This window comes from Lepus europaeus, chromosome 6, assembly GCF_033115175.1.
Source record: "Lepus europaeus isolate LE1 chromosome 6, mLepTim1.pri, whole genome shotgun sequence".
NCBI classification, from domain to species: Eukaryota; Metazoa; Chordata; class Mammalia; order Lagomorpha; family Leporidae; genus Lepus; species Lepus europaeus.
Window position 1 is genome coordinate 35,254,549 of NC_084832.1, and position 17,698 is coordinate 35,272,246.

At 42.4% G+C, this 17,698-nt stretch overlaps 1 long non-coding RNA gene across 1 annotated transcript; it reads right to left on the reverse strand.

Moving 5' to 3' along the window:
* Positions 1 to 12,954: 12,954 nt before the first annotated feature.
* Positions 12,955 to 16,101, reverse strand: LOC133762290 (uncharacterized). Its single transcript, XR_009866267.1, has 3 exons — positions 15,968 to 16,101; positions 13,176 to 13,248; positions 12,955 to 13,078 (listed from the first exon to the last, which is right to left on the reverse strand). It is a non-coding gene; the product is annotated as an uncharacterized LOC133762290 (long non-coding RNA).
* Between the last annotated feature and the right edge of the window lie 1,597 nt (positions 16,102 to 17,698).

Consider the following 17,698-nt stretch of genomic DNA (forward strand, 5'->3'; position numbering starts at 1 on the left):
CTGCGCCGATCCGAAGCCAGGAGCCAGGAGCTTCTTCTGGGTCTCCCACATGGTTGCAGGGGCCCAAGAACTTGGGCCATCTGCTACTGCTTTCCCAGACCACAGGAGAGATGGATGGAAAGTGGGGCAGCCAGGACTAGAACCAGCACCCATATGGGATGCCGGCACTTCAGGCCAGGGCAATAACCCGTGGCGCCGCAGTGTCAACCCCAACAATTTTCAAATCAGTTCAACCTCAGATGAGATTTAAGTGATCTGCCCCTAATCTAATTGCCAAAAACAAAGGGGAGGAAAAACCGTCCTTGAAAAAGATAACAGCCATGAAATCTTCAAATTATTTCTAAAATTTTCAAGCCAATGCTGGTACCCAATTACAAATCTAGAAGCTATGCCTGGAAAGAACAAAGTATCTGGCATATAAAGAAAAAACGGGCAACAAGAACAGACCTTCAGGTGATCGCCAGATATGATACTTATGTATGTTCTTTCTTTCTTTCTTTCTTTCTTTCTTTCTTTCTTTCTTTCTTTTTTTTTTGTCAGAGTTAGACAGTGAGAGAGAGAGACAGAGAGAAAGGTCTCCCTTCCGTTGGTTCACTCCCCAAATGGCCACCACGGCTGGCGCGCTGCGCCAATCTGAAGCCAGGAACCAGGCGTTTCCTCCTGGTCTCCCATGTGGGTGCAGGGCCCAAGCACTTGAGCCATCCTCCACTGCCCTCCCGGGCCATGCAGAGAGCTGGACTGGAAGAGGAGCAACTGGGACAGAACCAGTGCCCCAACGGGGACTAGAACCCAGAGGGGCTGGCACAGCAGGCAGAGTATTGCCAGCTTATGTATGTTCTTTGAAATTACTATAAATATATACAAAAAACAAGATGGGAAATTTCACTACAAAATGGCAATCTGTGAAAATTAAATTTAAGAAAAAGAATCTGTAAATTGGTGCTACAATAACAAAAACTTACAATTCAATATTCATTTACAAGTTAGGCAAAGCAGATGAAAGAACTAGGACCTGGAAGGAAGTTCAACAGAAGATATCCACTGAAGTATGTAGAGAAAACATTGATTATAAAAAAAGTGAAGAAAATAAGTACATATAGCATGATGGAAAGATTTAACATACTCAAAACATCCTCCAGAAAGTGGTACTGGGGATAATAGATAGCAAGGAGAATCACACAGAGGTAGTAAATTAAGAGAACTTTCTGAGAAATGTTCAAAACTGGTAAAAAGACAACATGCCACACATTTTAGCAACTCTATGAATCTCAAACAACAATAAAATACTCAAGGACCCCATGGTAAAACTATTTAACACCAAAGTCAAAAATAAAAATCTCAGAAGTGAACTCCGCAAATAATCAACTCCTTCAAAAGAACCACAATAAAATTTGGCTGATTTTTCAACAGTTATGATGGAAGCAGGTTTCAATGGAATGCTGTATTAGTGTTCTCAGAGAACTAGAAACAATAGCTTATTTATCTGTATCTATCTATTCATGACAAATTGGCTCCTGTACTATGGAGACTGAGAAGCCTCAAGACTCAGTCTAGCCAAAGACTTTGGAGACTCTACGATGCAGTTACGTCTGTGGTTGGAGGCCCGAGAGTCAGGTCAGTTGACGGTGTAAATCCCAGTCTCAGAGCATAAGACAGATGTCCCAGCTCCAGCATTATGTGTCTGGATCTATTTTCTGCTGCTATAACAGAACACATGTTTATTTTGGCTCACAGTTGTGGAAACCCAAAAGCAAGGCATCAGCATTTGCTCAGCTACCAGTGAGGGCCTCATGGCAGAATGTAGAAGGGTAAGCAGGCACAAGCAGAAGAGAAGCAAGTGTCCCATTCCCACAATAGCTGACCCATGCCCAGGAGCAAAGCATTTATCCATTAACCACAGCCCTGCCCCAATGACCCAAACACTTCCCACTAGGCCTTACCTTCCAATCTGATGCAATGAGGACCAGCAGATGGAGGATCCTTCTCTCTCTGTCTTTCCTTCTCTCTTTGTAATTTTGCCTTTCAAATAAACAAAATGAACCTTGAGAAAAAAGTCATAAATGATCCATATAAAAATAAAAAGAGGAGGGGCTGGCGCTGAGGCTCGGTAAGTTAATCCTCCACCTACAATGCTGGCATCCCATATGGGTACCAAGTCTACACCCAACTGCTCCTCTTCTGATCCAGCTCTCTGCTATGGCCTGGGAAAGCAGTGAAAGATGGCCCAAGTGCTTGGGCCCCGGCACCTGCATGGGAGACCCAGAGTAAGCTCCTGGCTCCTGGCTTCAGATCAGCTTAACTCTGGCCGTTGGGGCCATTTGAGGGTTGAGCCAGCAGATGGAAGAGCTTTCCCTCTGTCTCTCCCTCTCACTGTTTGTAACTCTACCTCGTAAATAGACACATCAATACAAACTTTAGTCATTGATAAGAAGTTATCATTGGAGCAGGCACTGTGGCATGGTGGGTACAGCTGCCACCTGCAGTGCTGGTATCCCATATGGGCTCTGGTTTGCATCCCAGCTGTTCCACTTCTGATCCAGCTCTCTGCTATGGCCTGGGAAAGCAGTAGAAGATGGCCCAAGTGCTTGGGCCCCTGCACCCACATGGGAGACCCAGAGGAAGCTCCTGGCTCCTGGCTTCGGATCGGTACAGCTTCAGCCGTTGTGGCCAATTGAGAAGTGAACCAGTGGATGGAAGACCTCTCTCTCTCTCTCTCTGCCTCTCCTTATCTGTGTAACTCTCTTTCAAGTAAAAATAAATATTTTTTAAAAAAAAGAAGTTATAATTAACAACATTTATTCAATTAATTTGAAAATTTAGATAAAGAGTCAAATCCTAGAAAAATAAAATTAATCAAAACTTTTTAAAAAATAAATAAATAATCTATACAGATTAAAGAAGTTGATTTTAAAAATCACGAACCTCACCATCAAAAAACAAACAAAAATAAATCCAGGATCAAATGGCCTCTCAGGTAAAGTCAAGAAAAAAATAATACCAATCTTAGACAAACTCTTCTAGAGAATAAAAAAGGTAGTATAATTAGTAACTCATTTATGAAGCCAGAATAAGTTCCATATCAAAATCTGAAAAGGATATTATAAGAAAGAAAATTATAAGCCAATCTTTCTCTAAAACATAGATGTGAATCAGCAGATGGAAGATCTCTGTGTTTCTCTCCCTTTCTCTCCCTTTCTCTCTGTAACTTTGACTTTCAAATAAATAAAGAAGTCTTTAAAAATAAAAAAGGTTCATGGAAGAGGGCCAGCATCATGGCACAATGGGCTAAGTTGCTGTCTGTGGTGCTGGCAGCCCATAGGGGCACAGGTTTAAGTCCCAGCTATTCTACCTCTGATCCAGCTCCCTATTAACGTTCATGGGAAAGCAGCAGAAGATGGCCCTAGTGCTTACGCCCCTGCCACCATGTTGGAGACCACGATGGACTTCTGGGCTCCTGGCTTCAGCCTTGCCCACCCCCAAATGTTGTAGCCATTTGGGGAGTGAACCAGTACATATAGATCTCTCCTGTCTCTCCCTTTCTTCAATTCTGCCTTTCAAATAAATAAAACAAATTTTTTTTTTTAATTCATGAAGGGCCCTGCATTGTGGCATAGCACGTAATACTGGTATCCCATTTCAGCACTGGTTCAAGACCCGGCTGCTTTGCTTCTGACACAGTTCCCTGTTAATGCACTTGGAAAGGCAGTGGAAGTTGGCCCTTATGTCCTTGCACCCACGTGGGAGACCTGGAAGAAATTCTGGGCTCCTGGCTTGGACCTAGTCTAGCCCTGGTAATTGCAGCTATTTGGGGAGTGAATCAGCAGATGGAAGATTTTGCTCTCCATCTCTTCCTCTCTGCCTTCCAAATAAATACATAAATCTTATTTAAAAATTCATAGAAAATGCATATCATAAAAAACCATGTAAAGGTTTCAAAAATTTTGGGACTGATATAAACTTATCTTTCATTTTCGTTTTCCATGAACTTTTTGAAGAACTGTTATATGTGAGAGAATCCACCCACCAGCTGAATACCACAAAGTGACCTCTACAAATACCAAATGAAACCAAAAGATTTCCCAGCTATGTTCATTATTAATGTTACAATTGATGAAATACCAAGGATATCTTAAAGTTAAATGGGATAGGGTAACAAATGCAGCCATTCATTTTCTGATTATCTGAAGAAGATCTGAGATGCCAGAAGCTGATGAAATTATGGAGGATCTCGGGTCTGTTTCTTGACTAGAGCAGAGGTTGGCAAACGTTTTCTGCAAAGTCACAAAAAGTAAATATTTTAGGTTTTGCAGGCCAATAGGGGGGAAAAGAAAAGGAAAAAAAAAGACTATTTTGAAGGACCTATAAGCAAGAGAGAAAAGAAACTTCTACAAAAATGTTATTAATTTTTTTTTTGACAGGCAGAGTTAGACAGAGAGACAGAGACAGAGAGAAAGGTCTTCCTTCCATTGTTCACTCCCCAAATGGCCACTACAGCCGGTGTGCTGCACTGATCCGAAGCCAGGAGCCAGGTGCCTCCTCTTGGTCTCCCATGCAGATATAGGGCCCAAGGACCTGGGCCATCCTCCACTGCCTTCCCCGGGCCACAGCAGAGAGCTGGACTGGAAGAGGAGCAACCGGGACAGAATCCAGCGCCCCAACTGGGACTAGAACCCTGGTGCCAGCGCTGCAGGTGGAGGATTAGCCAAGTGAGCAGTGGCGCCGGCCAGAACATTCAAATTTAATAATAGGAATTAAATGCAATTGTTTGTAATACAGGTCTACTCACCAGAAAAAATAAAATTCTTAGGGGCTTAATTTAGTTGAGCTGGAGTTCAAAATTAGTGTGCTATGTCATCCAATAAATTGCAAATTTTGATCCACAGAAACCCTATTGGGCATTTGGCATAGCAGTTAAGAGGCTGATTGAGAAACCATTGTTCCCTATTAGCGTTCCTGGGTTCAATGCCTGGCTGCAGCTCCTAATTGAGTTTCCTGCCACTGCAGACCCTGGGAGGGAGTGATTTCTTGAGCAGTTAGGTCCCTAACACCCACATGGGAGACCTGGATTGAGATCCAACTCCTGGCCTAGGTCCCAGCTGTTGCAGGAATCTGTGGAGTAAGCCAGGACGTGGGAGCTGTCTCCCTCCATCTAGCTATCTCTACAAATATTCTGTGTGTATTATGGGGGAAGTATGTATGCGTGCTTGAGTGTATCTCTGCTTCTCAGCTATAAATAAATAAATAAACATACAGACAAACCATTCTTAGCTCACAGGCTATACAAAACTAAGTAGTAGGCCGGATTTGGCCTACAGGCTACACTTTGCAAACCCTTATATTGCAATATAAAAGCTGTAAATTGGGGCTGGAGCTGTGGCTCACTAGGTTAATCCTCTGCCTGCAGTGCCAGTATCCCATATGGGCGCCGGTTCTAGTCCCGGTTGCTCCTCTTCCAGTTCAGCTCTCTGCTGTGGCCCAGGAGGGCAGTGAAGGATGGCCCAAGTGCTTGGGCCCCTGCACCCACATGAGAGGCCAGGAGGAAGCACCTGGCTGCTGGCTTCAGATCATTGCAGTGCCAGCCATAGTGGCCATTTGGGGAGTGAGCCAACGGAAAGTAGCTCTCCTTGAGGCTTCTCTGCAATTAGGTGAACATACCAGGCTAGGGTTGTTTACGTTTTATTTGTTGGCCTATTGGCTTTGGGCAGTGCAGGGCAGATCCATACATATTTGTTGAGTGCCTCTATGTGATGACTAAGACATATGGCTAAAGGAATGAGAATCCTTGCCCTCCAGGCTTCTTTCTTTTCTTCTTTTCATATCTCTTGATTTAACTTAAGACCCCCTTTAAAGTCTCCCACCTTTCTGGCATTGAATCTTAGAATTGATCCTGTCCTCTTAAAAATTCACATTTGAGTCTTTATATTGGGTGATTCACCACCCCACCCCCCCAGCTATAACATGTCCTCTAACCAAGTTTAGGCATCTTCACTATCAAAAATAATTTCTTTGAAAAATAGTTGTTTTCCCAACATCAATCATTTAAACTCTGATTAAAAATGCTTTAAGTTTAATGTTGTGGATTTTCTTGATTTCTTTGTAGATTCTGGTTATCAATCCTTTATCTGTAGTATAGTTTGCGAATATTTTTTCCCATTCTGTTGGTTGCCTCTTCACTTTCCTGACTGTTTCTTTTGAAGTACAGAAACTTCTCAATTTGATGCAGTCCCAAATGTTAATTTTGGTTTTGACTGCCTGTGCTGTTGGAGTATTTTCCAGGAAGTCTTTGCCTGTGCCTATATCTTGCAGGGTTTCTCCAATGCTCTCTAATAATTTGATGGTTTCGGGTCGTAGATTTAAGTCTTTAATCCATGTTGAGTGAATTTTTGTGTAAGGTGATAGGTATGGGTCTTGCTTCAAGCTTCTGCACGTGGAAATCCAATTTTCCCAGCACCATTTATTGAATAGACTGTCCTTATTCCAGGGATTAGATTTGGATCTTTGGTCAAATATAAGTTGGCTGTAGATGTTTGGATTGATTTCTGGTGTTTCTATGAAAATAGAGGTCAAGTACTTCTCTGCAAGTATCTACTCAGTACCTTAGGGAAATCTCCATCACCTCATCCAAGTGTGTGACAATGTCTTCTTGACAACAGCAAGTAAGTCTGTTGCTAAGAAGCATGCTGTTGTGCTCCAAGACAACACCAACATCATCAAGGAAAATAGTTACACGGTATAATTATATCCTACCTGTGATCAGATACAAGATTTTTGTTGAAACCCAACAGACTGAATCTGCAAAACAATGTGATATGAGGCAAATAAACATTCATAGAAAAATCCCAGTAAATCCTACTAAACATTGCACATGCTAATTAAATAAATTCGCAGGTTGCTAGCAAATAAATGCTCTTTTAACAACTTAATTCAATGACTCTATAATTGAAACAATACTTTGTTGGAAAAAGCAGCCTTTTATCTGTCATTATTAGGCATCCTCCCATTCTTCCATTTTGCTTCTTTTATGAAAATATTCATTTTGCACCCGAAGCAGTGTTATTTGGGACTTGAGAAAAAAAAAATTCTAAATTCTCTAATTGCTCAATTTCTCTGAAATGATGAAGAATACCAAAAAATGCAGAAGGTACATAATTTTTTTTAAAAGATTTATTTATTCATTTGGAAGTCCGAGTTACACAGAGAGAAGGAGAGGCAGACAGAGAGAGAGAGAGAGAGAGAGAGAGAGAGAGAGAGAGGTCTTCCATCTGCTGGTTCACTCCCCAATTGGCTGCAACAGCCGGAGCTGTGCTGATCCAAAGCCAGGAGCCAGGAGCTTCTTCCAGCTCTCCCATGCAGGTGCAGGGGCCCTAGGACTTGGGCCATCTTCTACTGCTTTCCCAGGTAATACCAGAGAGTTGAATAGGAAGTGGAGCAGCCAGGACTCGAACTGGCACCTATATGGGATGCCAGCACTACAGGCAGCGGCCCCACCAGCTACATCACAGCACAGGTACCAGAAGGTACATAATTAGTAAATATGTTTGTACAAACAACTGAGTAGCCTCAAAGTGCCTAGAAATTCAAAGGAGCCCAAATTCATCTTCTCGTCAAACTCAATTACACAGTGTTTCATGACATGTATGTTTCCTTCTAATGGGTGAGTTATCTTACATACACATCCTCCCTGCGGAGACTTTCCTGGTCTCCTGTCCACATGCTTCCATCTACAGCCTGAGAAGAAAGGTTGGGCAAGTAAGGCAAAGCACATTACCAGCTCCAGTGAGTTCCCACCTCCCTGAGCACTTTCTCTGTCTCTGGTAGGGAAATGAAGGATTGTTGTTGACTTTATCTGCTTTTTCAGCAGGACTGTATCTTGGTTTAGACTAGACATTTACATTTAGCAGACTTCTCCTTTGGAATATATTAATGAGCACCTTAAGGAATTTAGCATATTCTGCTTACCTCACATGTCTAATATATCATCCTCTTCCTATTGAATCAGGTTGTCTCACAGGAACAATTTACTTTCTGATTTTTTTGTCTCAATTAAGATGTGTTAACATCTTTAAGCACAAGCACAACAGTTCTTAAGCACACCACAGTTCAATGCAGCAAATTTGGCTTCTTCAAAAGGTCAGGTTCATCAAGAGACTCATTAGCTGCTGCTTTTGTGTCACCTGGGAACAGAATTGAAGAATCACACCAAAAGTTCTCCTAACACAGCTCTGAGGGCTTTCAGGAGAGGACATAAATGAGTTCCATCAATTTATTTACCATTTCCGTATCTCTTTATCAGGATTGCTCCAGTGTGTCTCTGTGCATTCTGGGAGGGACAGCTCAGTCTTTGCTGTAAGTAATCACACATGGCAATGAGTTCCTTGTCAATGAATTTTTAAGAGAATTCTATTAGCAATGCCTAGAATCCCTCACTATTCTATGAATTTTCCCAAATCCTTGGTATGTGTTATAGCAAATTGTTTTCCTCTGAAATTCATATGTTGAAATCTAAATCCCCAATCCCTCAGAATATGACTGTATTTGGACTTAGTGGCATTAAAGAGGTAATGAAGTTAAAATGAGTTCACTAGGATGGGCTCTAATCCAATATGACTGGCATCCTGAGAAGACACCACTTCAGGCAATAGTTAGTTATGCTAACTAACCATTAGCTTAGTTAAGCTAAGCTTGTGATCCAGCTTCCTCCTAATGCACCTGGGAAGGGAAGAGATGACGGTCCAAGTACTTGGGCCTCACCAGCCATTTGGAGACCAGGATGCAGTTCCTGGTTCCTGGCTTCAACTTGGTCCAGCCCTGGCTTTTGTGGCCTTTTGGGGAGTGAAGGAGTAGAAGATTCTCATTCTCATTCTCATTCTCTCTCTCTCTCTCTCTCTCTCTCTCTCTCTCCCTCCCTCTCTCCCCTGCTCTGTCACTTTACCTTTCAAATAAATAAATAAATCTTTTTTCTTAAAGATTTATTTATTTACTAGAAAGTCAGAGTTACACAGGGAGAGAAGGAGAAGCAGAGAGAGGTCTTCCATCCACTGGTTCACTCCCCAGATGGCCACCATGGTCGGAGCTGCACCGATCGAAGCCAGCAACCAGGAGCTTCTTTTGGGTCTCCCACATGGGTACAGGGCCCGAGGACTTGGGCCATCTTGTACTGCCTTCCCAGGCCATAATAGAAAGCTGGATTGGAAGCGGAGCAGCCGGGACATGAAATGGTGCCCATATGGGATGCCAGCCACTACAGGAGGTGGCCTTACCCACTACACCACAGCATTGGCTCCAATAAATAAATCTTTTTTTTTAACAGGCAGAGTGGACAGTGAGAGAGAGAGACAGAGAGAAAGGTCTTCATTTGCCGTTGGTTCACCCTTCAATGGCTGCCGCGGCCAGCGCGCTGCGGCCGGCACACCGCACTGATCGAAAGGCAGGAGCCAGGTGCTTCTCCTGGTCTCCCATGGGGTGCAGGGCCCAAGCACTTGGGCCATCCTCCACTGCACTCCCTGGCAACAGCAGAGAGCTGGCCTGGAAGAGGGGCAACCGGGACAGAATCCAGCGCCCCAACTGGGACTAGAACCCTGGTGCCAGCGCTGCAGGTGGAGGATTAGCCAAGTGAGCAGTGGCGCCGGCCAGAACATTCAAATTTAATAATAGGAATTAAATGCAATTGTTTGTAATACAGGTCTACTCACCAGAAAAAATAAAATTCTTAGGGGCTTAATTTAGTTGAGCTGGAGTTCAAAATTAGTGTGCTATGTCATCCAATAAATTGCAAATTTTGATCCACAGAAACCCTATTGGGCATTTGGCATAGCAGTTAAGAGGCTGATTGAGAAACCATTGTTCCCTATTAGCGTTCCTGGGTTCAATGCCTGGCTGCAGCTCCTAATTGAGTTTCCTGCCACTGCAGACCCTGGGAGGGAGTGATTTCTTGAGCAGTTAGGTCCCTAACACCCACATGGGAGACCTGGATTGAGATCCAACTCCTGGCCTAGGTCCCAGCTGTTGCAGGAATCTGTGGAGTAAGCCAGGACGTGGGAGCTGTCTCCCTCCATCTAGCTATCTCTACAAATATTCTGTGTGTATTATGGGGGAAGTATGTATGCGTGCTTGAGTGTATCTCTGCTTCTCAGCTATAAATAAATAAATAAACATACAGACAAACCATTCTTAGCTCACAGGCTATACAAAACTAAGTAGTAGGCCGGATTTGGCCTACAGGCTACACTTTGCAAACCCTTATATTGCAATATAAAAGCTGTAAATTGGGGCTGGAGCTGTGGCTCACTAGGTTAATCCTCTGCCTGCAGTGCCAGTATCCCATATGGGCGCCGGTTCTAGTCCCGGTTGCTCCTCTTCCAGTTCAGCTCTCTGCTGTGGCCCAGGAGGGCAGTGAAGGATGGCCCAAGTGCTTGGGCCCCTGCACCCACATGAGAGGCCAGGAGGAAGCACCTGGCTGCTGGCTTCAGATCATTGCAGTGCCAGCCATAGTGGCCATTTGGGGAGTGAGCCAACGGAAAGTAGCTCTCCTTGAGGCTTCTCTGCAATTAGGTGAACATACCAGGCTAGGGTTGTTTACGTTTTATTTGTTGGCCTATTGGCTTTGGGCAGTGCAGGGCAGATCCATACATATTTGTTGAGTGCCTCTATGTGATGACTAAGACATATGGCTAAAGGAATGAGAATCCTTGCCCTCCAGGCTTCTTTCTTTTCTTCTTTTCATATCTCTTGATTTAACTTAAGACCCCCTTTAAAGTCTCCCACCTTTCTGGCATTGAATCTTAGAATTGATCCTGTCCTCTTAAAAATTCACATTTGAGTCTTTATATTGGGTGATTCACCACCCCACCCCCCCAGCTATAACATGTCCTCTAACCAAGTTTAGGCATCTTCACTATCAAAAATAATTTCTTTGAAAAATAGTTGTTTTCCCAACATCAATCATTTAAACTCTGATTAAAAATGCTTTAAGTTTAATGTTGTGGATTTTCTTGATTTCTTTGTAGATTCTGGTTATCAATCCTTTATCTGTAGTATAGTTTGCGAATATTTTTTCCCATTCTGTTGGTTGCCTCTTCACTTTCCTGACTGTTTCTTTTGAAGTACAGAAACTTCTCAATTTGATGCAGTCCCAAATGTTAATTTTGGTTTTGACTGCCTGTGCTGTTGGAGTATTTTCCAGGAAGTCTTTGCCTGTGCCTATATCTTGCAGGGTTTCTCCAATGCTCTCTAATAATTTGATGGTTTCGGGTCGTAGATTTAAGTCTTTAATCCATGTTGAGTGAATTTTTGTGTAAGGTGATAGGTATGGGTCTTGCTTCAAGCTTCTGCACGTGGAAATCCAATTTTCCCAGCACCATTTATTGAATAGACTGTCCTTATTCCAGGGATTAGATTTGGATCTTTGGTCAAATATAAGTTGGCTGTAGATGTTTGGATTGATTTCTGGTGTTTCTATGAAAATAGAGGTCAAGTACTTCTCTGCAAGTATCTACTCAGTACCTTAGGGAAATCTCCATCACCTCATCCAAGTGTGTGACAATGTCTTCTTGACAACAGCAAGTAAGTCTGTTGCTAAGAAGCATGCTGTTGTGCTCCAAGACAACACCAACATCATCAAGGAAAATAGTTACACGGTATAATTATATCCTACCTGTGATCAGATACAAGATTTTTGTTGAAACCCAACAGACTGAATCTGCAAAACAATGTGATATGAGGCAAATAAACATTCATAGAAAAATCCCAGTAAATCCTACTAAACATTGCACATGCTAATTAAATAAATTCGCAGGTTGCTAGCAAATAAATGCTCTTTTAACAACTTAATTCAATGACTCTATAATTGAAACAATACTTTGTTGGAAAAAGCAGCCTTTTATCTGTCATTATTAGGCATCCTCCCATTCTTCCATTTTGCTTCTTTTATGAAAATATTCATTTTGCACCCGAAGCAGTGTTATTTGGGACTTGAGAAAAAAAAAATTCTAAATTCTCTAATTGCTCAATTTCTCTGAAATGATGAAGAATACCAAAAAATGCAGAAGGTACATAATTTTTTTTAAAAGATTTATTTATTCATTTGGAAGTCCGAGTTACACAGAGAGAAGGAGAGGCAGACAGAGAGAGAGAGAGAGAGAGAGAGAGAGAGAGAGAGGTCTTCCATCTGCTGGTTCACTCCCCAATTGGCTGCAACAGCCGGAGCTGTGCTGATCCAAAGCCAGGAGCCAGGAGCTTCTTCCAGCTCTCCCATGCAGGTGCAGGGGCCCTAGGACTTGGGCCATCTTCTACTGCTTTCCCAGGTAATACCAGAGAGTTGAATAGGAAGTGGAGCAGCCAGGACTCGAACTGGCACCTATATGGGATGCCAGCACTACAGGCAGCGGCCCCACCAGCTACATCACAGCACAGGTACCAGAAGGTACATAATTAGTAAATATGTTTGTACAAACAACTGAGTAGCCTCAAAGTGCCTAGAAATTCAAAGGAGCCCAAATTCATCTTCTCGTCAAACTCAATTACACAGTGTTTCATGACATGTATGTTTCCTTCTAATGGGTGAGTTATCTTACATACACATCCTCCCTGCGGAGACTTTCCTGGTCTCCTGTCCACATGCTTCCATCTACAGCCTGAGAAGAAAGGTTGGGCAAGTAAGGCAAAGCACATTACCAGCTCCAGTGAGTTCCCACCTCCCTGAGCACTTTCTCTGTCTCTGGTAGGGAAATGAAGGATTGTTGTTGACTTTATCTGCTTTTTCAGCAGGACTGTATCTTGGTTTAGACTAGACATTTACATTTAGCAGACTTCTCCTTTGGAATATATTAATGAGCACCTTAAGGAATTTAGCATATTCTGCTTACCTCACATGTCTAATATATCATCCTCTTCCTATTGAATCAGGTTGTCTCACAGGAACAATTTACTTTCTGATTTTTTTGTCTCAATTAAGATGTGTTAACATCTTTAAGCACAAGCACAACAGTTCTTAAGCACACCACAGTTCAATGCAGCAAATTTGGCTTCTTCAAAAGGTCAGGTTCATCAAGAGACTCATTAGCTGCTGCTTTTGTGTCACCTGGGAACAGAATTGAAGAATCACACCAAAAGTTCTCCTAACACAGCTCTGAGGGCTTTCAGGAGAGGACATAAATGAGTTCCATCAATTTATTTACCATTTCCGTATCTCTTTATCAGGATTGCTCCAGTGTGTCTCTGTGCATTCTGGGAGGGACAGCTCAGTCTTTGCTGTAAGTAATCACACATGGCAATGAGTTCCTTGTCAATGAATTTTTAAGAGAATTCTATTAGCAATGCCTAGAATCCCTCACTATTCTATGAATTTTCCCAAATCCTTGGTATGTGTTATAGCAAATTGTTTTCCTCTGAAATTCATATGTTGAAATCTAAATCCCCAATCCCTCAGAATATGACTGTATTTGGACTTAGTGGCATTAAAGAGGTAATGAAGTTAAAATGAGTTCACTAGGATGGGCTCTAATCCAATATGACTGGCATCCTGAGAAGACACCACTTCAGGCAATAGTTAGTTATGCTAACTAACCATTAGCTTAGTTAAGCTAAGCTTGTGATCCAGCTTCCTCCTAATGCACCTGGGAAGGGAAGAGATGACGGTCCAAGTACTTGGGCCTCACCAGCCATTTGGAGACCAGGATGCAGTTCCTGGTTCCTGGCTTCAACTTGGTCCAGCCCTGGCTTTTGTGGCCTTTTGGGGAGTGAAGGAGTAGAAGATTCTCATTCTCATTCTCATTCTCTCTCTCTCTCTCTCTCTCTCTCTCTCTCTCCCTCCCTCTCTCCCCTGCTCTGTCACTTTACCTTTCAAATAAATAAATAAATCTTTTTTCTTAAAGATTTATTTATTTACTAGAAAGTCAGAGTTACACAGGGAGAGAAGGAGAAGCAGAGAGAGGTCTTCCATCCACTGGTTCACTCCCCAGATGGCCACCATGGTCGGAGCTGCACCGATCGAAGCCAGCAACCAGGAGCTTCTTTTGGGTCTCCCACATGGGTACAGGGCCCGAGGACTTGGGCCATCTTGTACTGCCTTCCCAGGCCATAATAGAAAGCTGGATTGGAAGCGGAGCAGCCGGGACATGAAATGGTGCCCATATGGGATGCCAGCCACTACAGGAGGTGGCCTTACCCACTACACCACAGCATTGGCTCCAATAAATAAATCTTTTTTTTTAACAGGCAGAGTGGACAGTGAGAGAGAGAGACAGAGAGAAAGGTCTTCATTTGCCGTTGGTTCACCCTTCAATGGCTGCCGCGGCCAGCGCGCTGCGGCCGGCACACCGCACTGATCGAAAGGCAGGAGCCAGGTGCTTCTCCTGGTCTCCCATGGGGTGCAGGGCCCAAGCACTTGGGCCATCCTCCACTGCACTCCCTGGCAACAGCAGAGAGCTGGCCTGGAAGAGGGGCAACCGGGACAGAATCCGGCGCCCTGACCGAGACTAGAACCCGGTGTGCCAGCGCTGCTAGGCGGAGGATTAGCCTATTGAGCCGCGGCGCCGGCCAATAAATAAATCTTTAAACACACACAAATTATTCTCTTATTGCTCTGTATGCGACAAGGATGGAATCAAGGTCTTATCAGGATGGGTTCCTCCTGGAGACTTCAGGGAATGTTTTGTTTCCCTTCCATTTCTGTTGTCTAGAGGCTGCCTACATTCCTATGTGTCTGGCTCCTCCTTCTTCCATCTTCAAATCACATCCCTCCAACCTTTGGTTCCATCATCACATCTCCTTTTTCTAGCTTTGGTTGTACTGTCTCCCTCTTACAAAGACCTCTGTGGCAACACTGGACCCCAACCAGTTAATTTCCCCATCTCAAAATCAACTCACATCTGCAAAGTTCTTCTACCATATAAGGTACTATATTAACAGGCCCCATGGTTTAGGATGTTAGCATCTTTGGGGACCACTTACAACCTATGACAAACTTTGGCAGGCTCTGGGCTACTCATGCTGTAATGGAGGCAGATGAAGAGTGTTGGGCAACCTAGGGTACTACACAGAAAAGAAAGTGGAGATGGGAACCTACTCCAAGGTGATTCTGGTAAGGGCACCTGGGCAGGCTAGGGCCAGTGTCAAAAAGGTCTGTGAAGTTCAGGGGTGGTCCAACCATATCAAAGTCAAGGTTGCTCCCAGTTTCTATTAAAATAAATTAAATTTTAACCTTTTTTAAAATGATGGTGATGTAGGCAAAAATTGATTCCATTCAGAACATGAATTCTGGCAATCATTTTAGGTCTGTATCCTAAAAAGTACTTAAGCCTTATAGAGATATCATATTAAAGCATACTTTTTTTGGTAGTTTAATCATTTTAGTAGAACTTCTGAGAAAGTAATATTAAATTTCAAAGATCTATATATGATCATATCTCTCTATGGAATATAAATTATAAAGTTTAATTTATTCAGAGGTTATGATCAATTAGGCATTCTGGTGAGAGTTTTATATAAATACAAAACAAACACAAATACAAGACATAAATAAGTAAAAACCAAAGTAATTTTCATTTCGGAAATAAATAATCAGGTTTTTTAAATTTTTGTCAGAATTTCCAGCTCTATTATCCACTTTGCCTGATTAGGTCCAACCTAACAGCCATATGAAGTGAACAGACTTTATGAATCTCTTTAATCTTTATACTAGTATCTAATGCCAACTATAGCATTTTAAGACTTTTCTTACATATAAAACTACATCATATTTGTGTGACTTTGAGAATGTTAAAACGACTAAAAATTATGCAAAGTTTAATACACACATACCCACACACATGCTTTAGTCATATCATAAAAACATCTAAAACATACAAAGGCATCTGAGTAATTCTGAAATCGTGGAAATACAACATGCACAACAAACAACACAAGAATTATTTTTAAACAGTCACTATAGCAGTGAGCATTTAGCCTTGCAGTTAAGATGTTTGCCTACCATATCAGAATATGTAGGTTGATTTTCAGCTCTGGCTCCTGAATCCAAGCTTCTTGCTAATGCAGATCCTGGGAGGCAGCAGTGATGGCCCCAGTAACTGGTCCTTGCCAGCCACGTGGGAGATCTGGACAGCATTCCCAGGCATCTGAGGTACGGACCAGCATATGGGAGCTCTCAGTGTCTCTCTTTCTCCTTCTTTTTGTCTTCCACCTTTCAAATGAATGATAATAAAACCAGACACTATGGCCTATAGATCTGAGTAAACAGATAACATTAAATATTCTATGTGACCAACAAAGAGCAGCTCTTCTCTGAGTTTTAAATCTTTCCTGTAGTTCCTGTGTAACTACAGTTTGTGTGTCCTCATTACCCACAGAGTAAAATCCTATGTCAGTGAATCTATTAAGATTTTTAATTTTTAGTTTTTAGTCTAAAAACATTAGAAAGAAAGTCAATATTAGAATTCACACATCATTCCCAAAGAACCACAGAGGAAACAGCAAAAAAAGAGAGAGAGAGAGAGAGAGAGAGAGAGAGAGAGAGAGAGAGAGACAGTGAGTGAAAAGAAACCCTTGGAACCCATTTTTTAAAAGTAACAAACATCAGTTTCCTTCTATACCAATCCATCTTCCCAAAAGTGCTCCTGGATGCTGCCTGTGCCATCCTCTGCTACTGGGCACTCTAGAAATTCAGGTGTATCTTCTGGTGGGAGTGGTTGAAATATAAGTAAGGCAAGAGGAAACAGAATGGTCATACATAGTTAATGTCTTCGGCAAAAAAAAAAAAAAAAATTTAGAAAACTCCATACAGGTATGATCTCAGGTCTGCACTGCGAACAACACTCAAACAAGCTATTTTGACATGTACTACAGATCAAATTAAGCACTTGTATAAGAGCAAGCAGAATATAGAGCCAAGAGAGGACTGGGAACAATTAGCAGGAGCAGAGAAATACTTTTGTGTCAGCAACCCCTTCTCTGTAATACTTTTCTCATATAAGGAAACTTCAAAATGTAGATGGGAAAATAGAATCAAAAGATAATGCATAGTTTTCATGAACCTTTGAAGTCCCCTTGTAATTACAAGTGTGTCCCTTACCTGAGGCCTAACTGGTTGGTCCATCTGCAGTGGCTGCCGCCAGCACCCACGAGGTACGTGTGGAGAAGGCCAAGACATGTTTGTAGAGAACAGATGGGTGCATATGGCTGTAGGCAGTTCTCTCTTTCCAGAAGAACCAGCTTGTCCTGGCAGAAGGTTTAGAAAATGAACTGAAGGAACCACTCAGTTCAGGCAAATTTAATTTTTTTCGGACATAAACTAAGTGCTTATAGCACCAACATTTGCTTTTTTTCCTTCTCCAAATCAGGTACATAAGGAGGAAAGTCTGGGCAACTTCCCTTAAGGAATAGGAGGAAGCATGTAGTTCTTCAGGTAAAACCATTCTCTGGTGAGGTTCAAATAAGAACAGGCCCTTCCTGATTCCTTTATTTTTTTCTCTGCCTTATAACTCAAACCTCATCACTGACCTTAGGAACAAGGGTGACAACATTTACTAATGAATGGGTCCCTTCAATGGAGCTAGTGTGCCTGTTATAAGAGAGGCTAGAGAACATAAAGCCAAAAATATATATAGATAATCAATCCCAAATGCTGCTCCTGCTTAAGGCATGCTGGTGAACAGGCAGAAGTCCAAGTGTCAAAAGGTTCAAGTCTTGCAGAATCACAGAACAC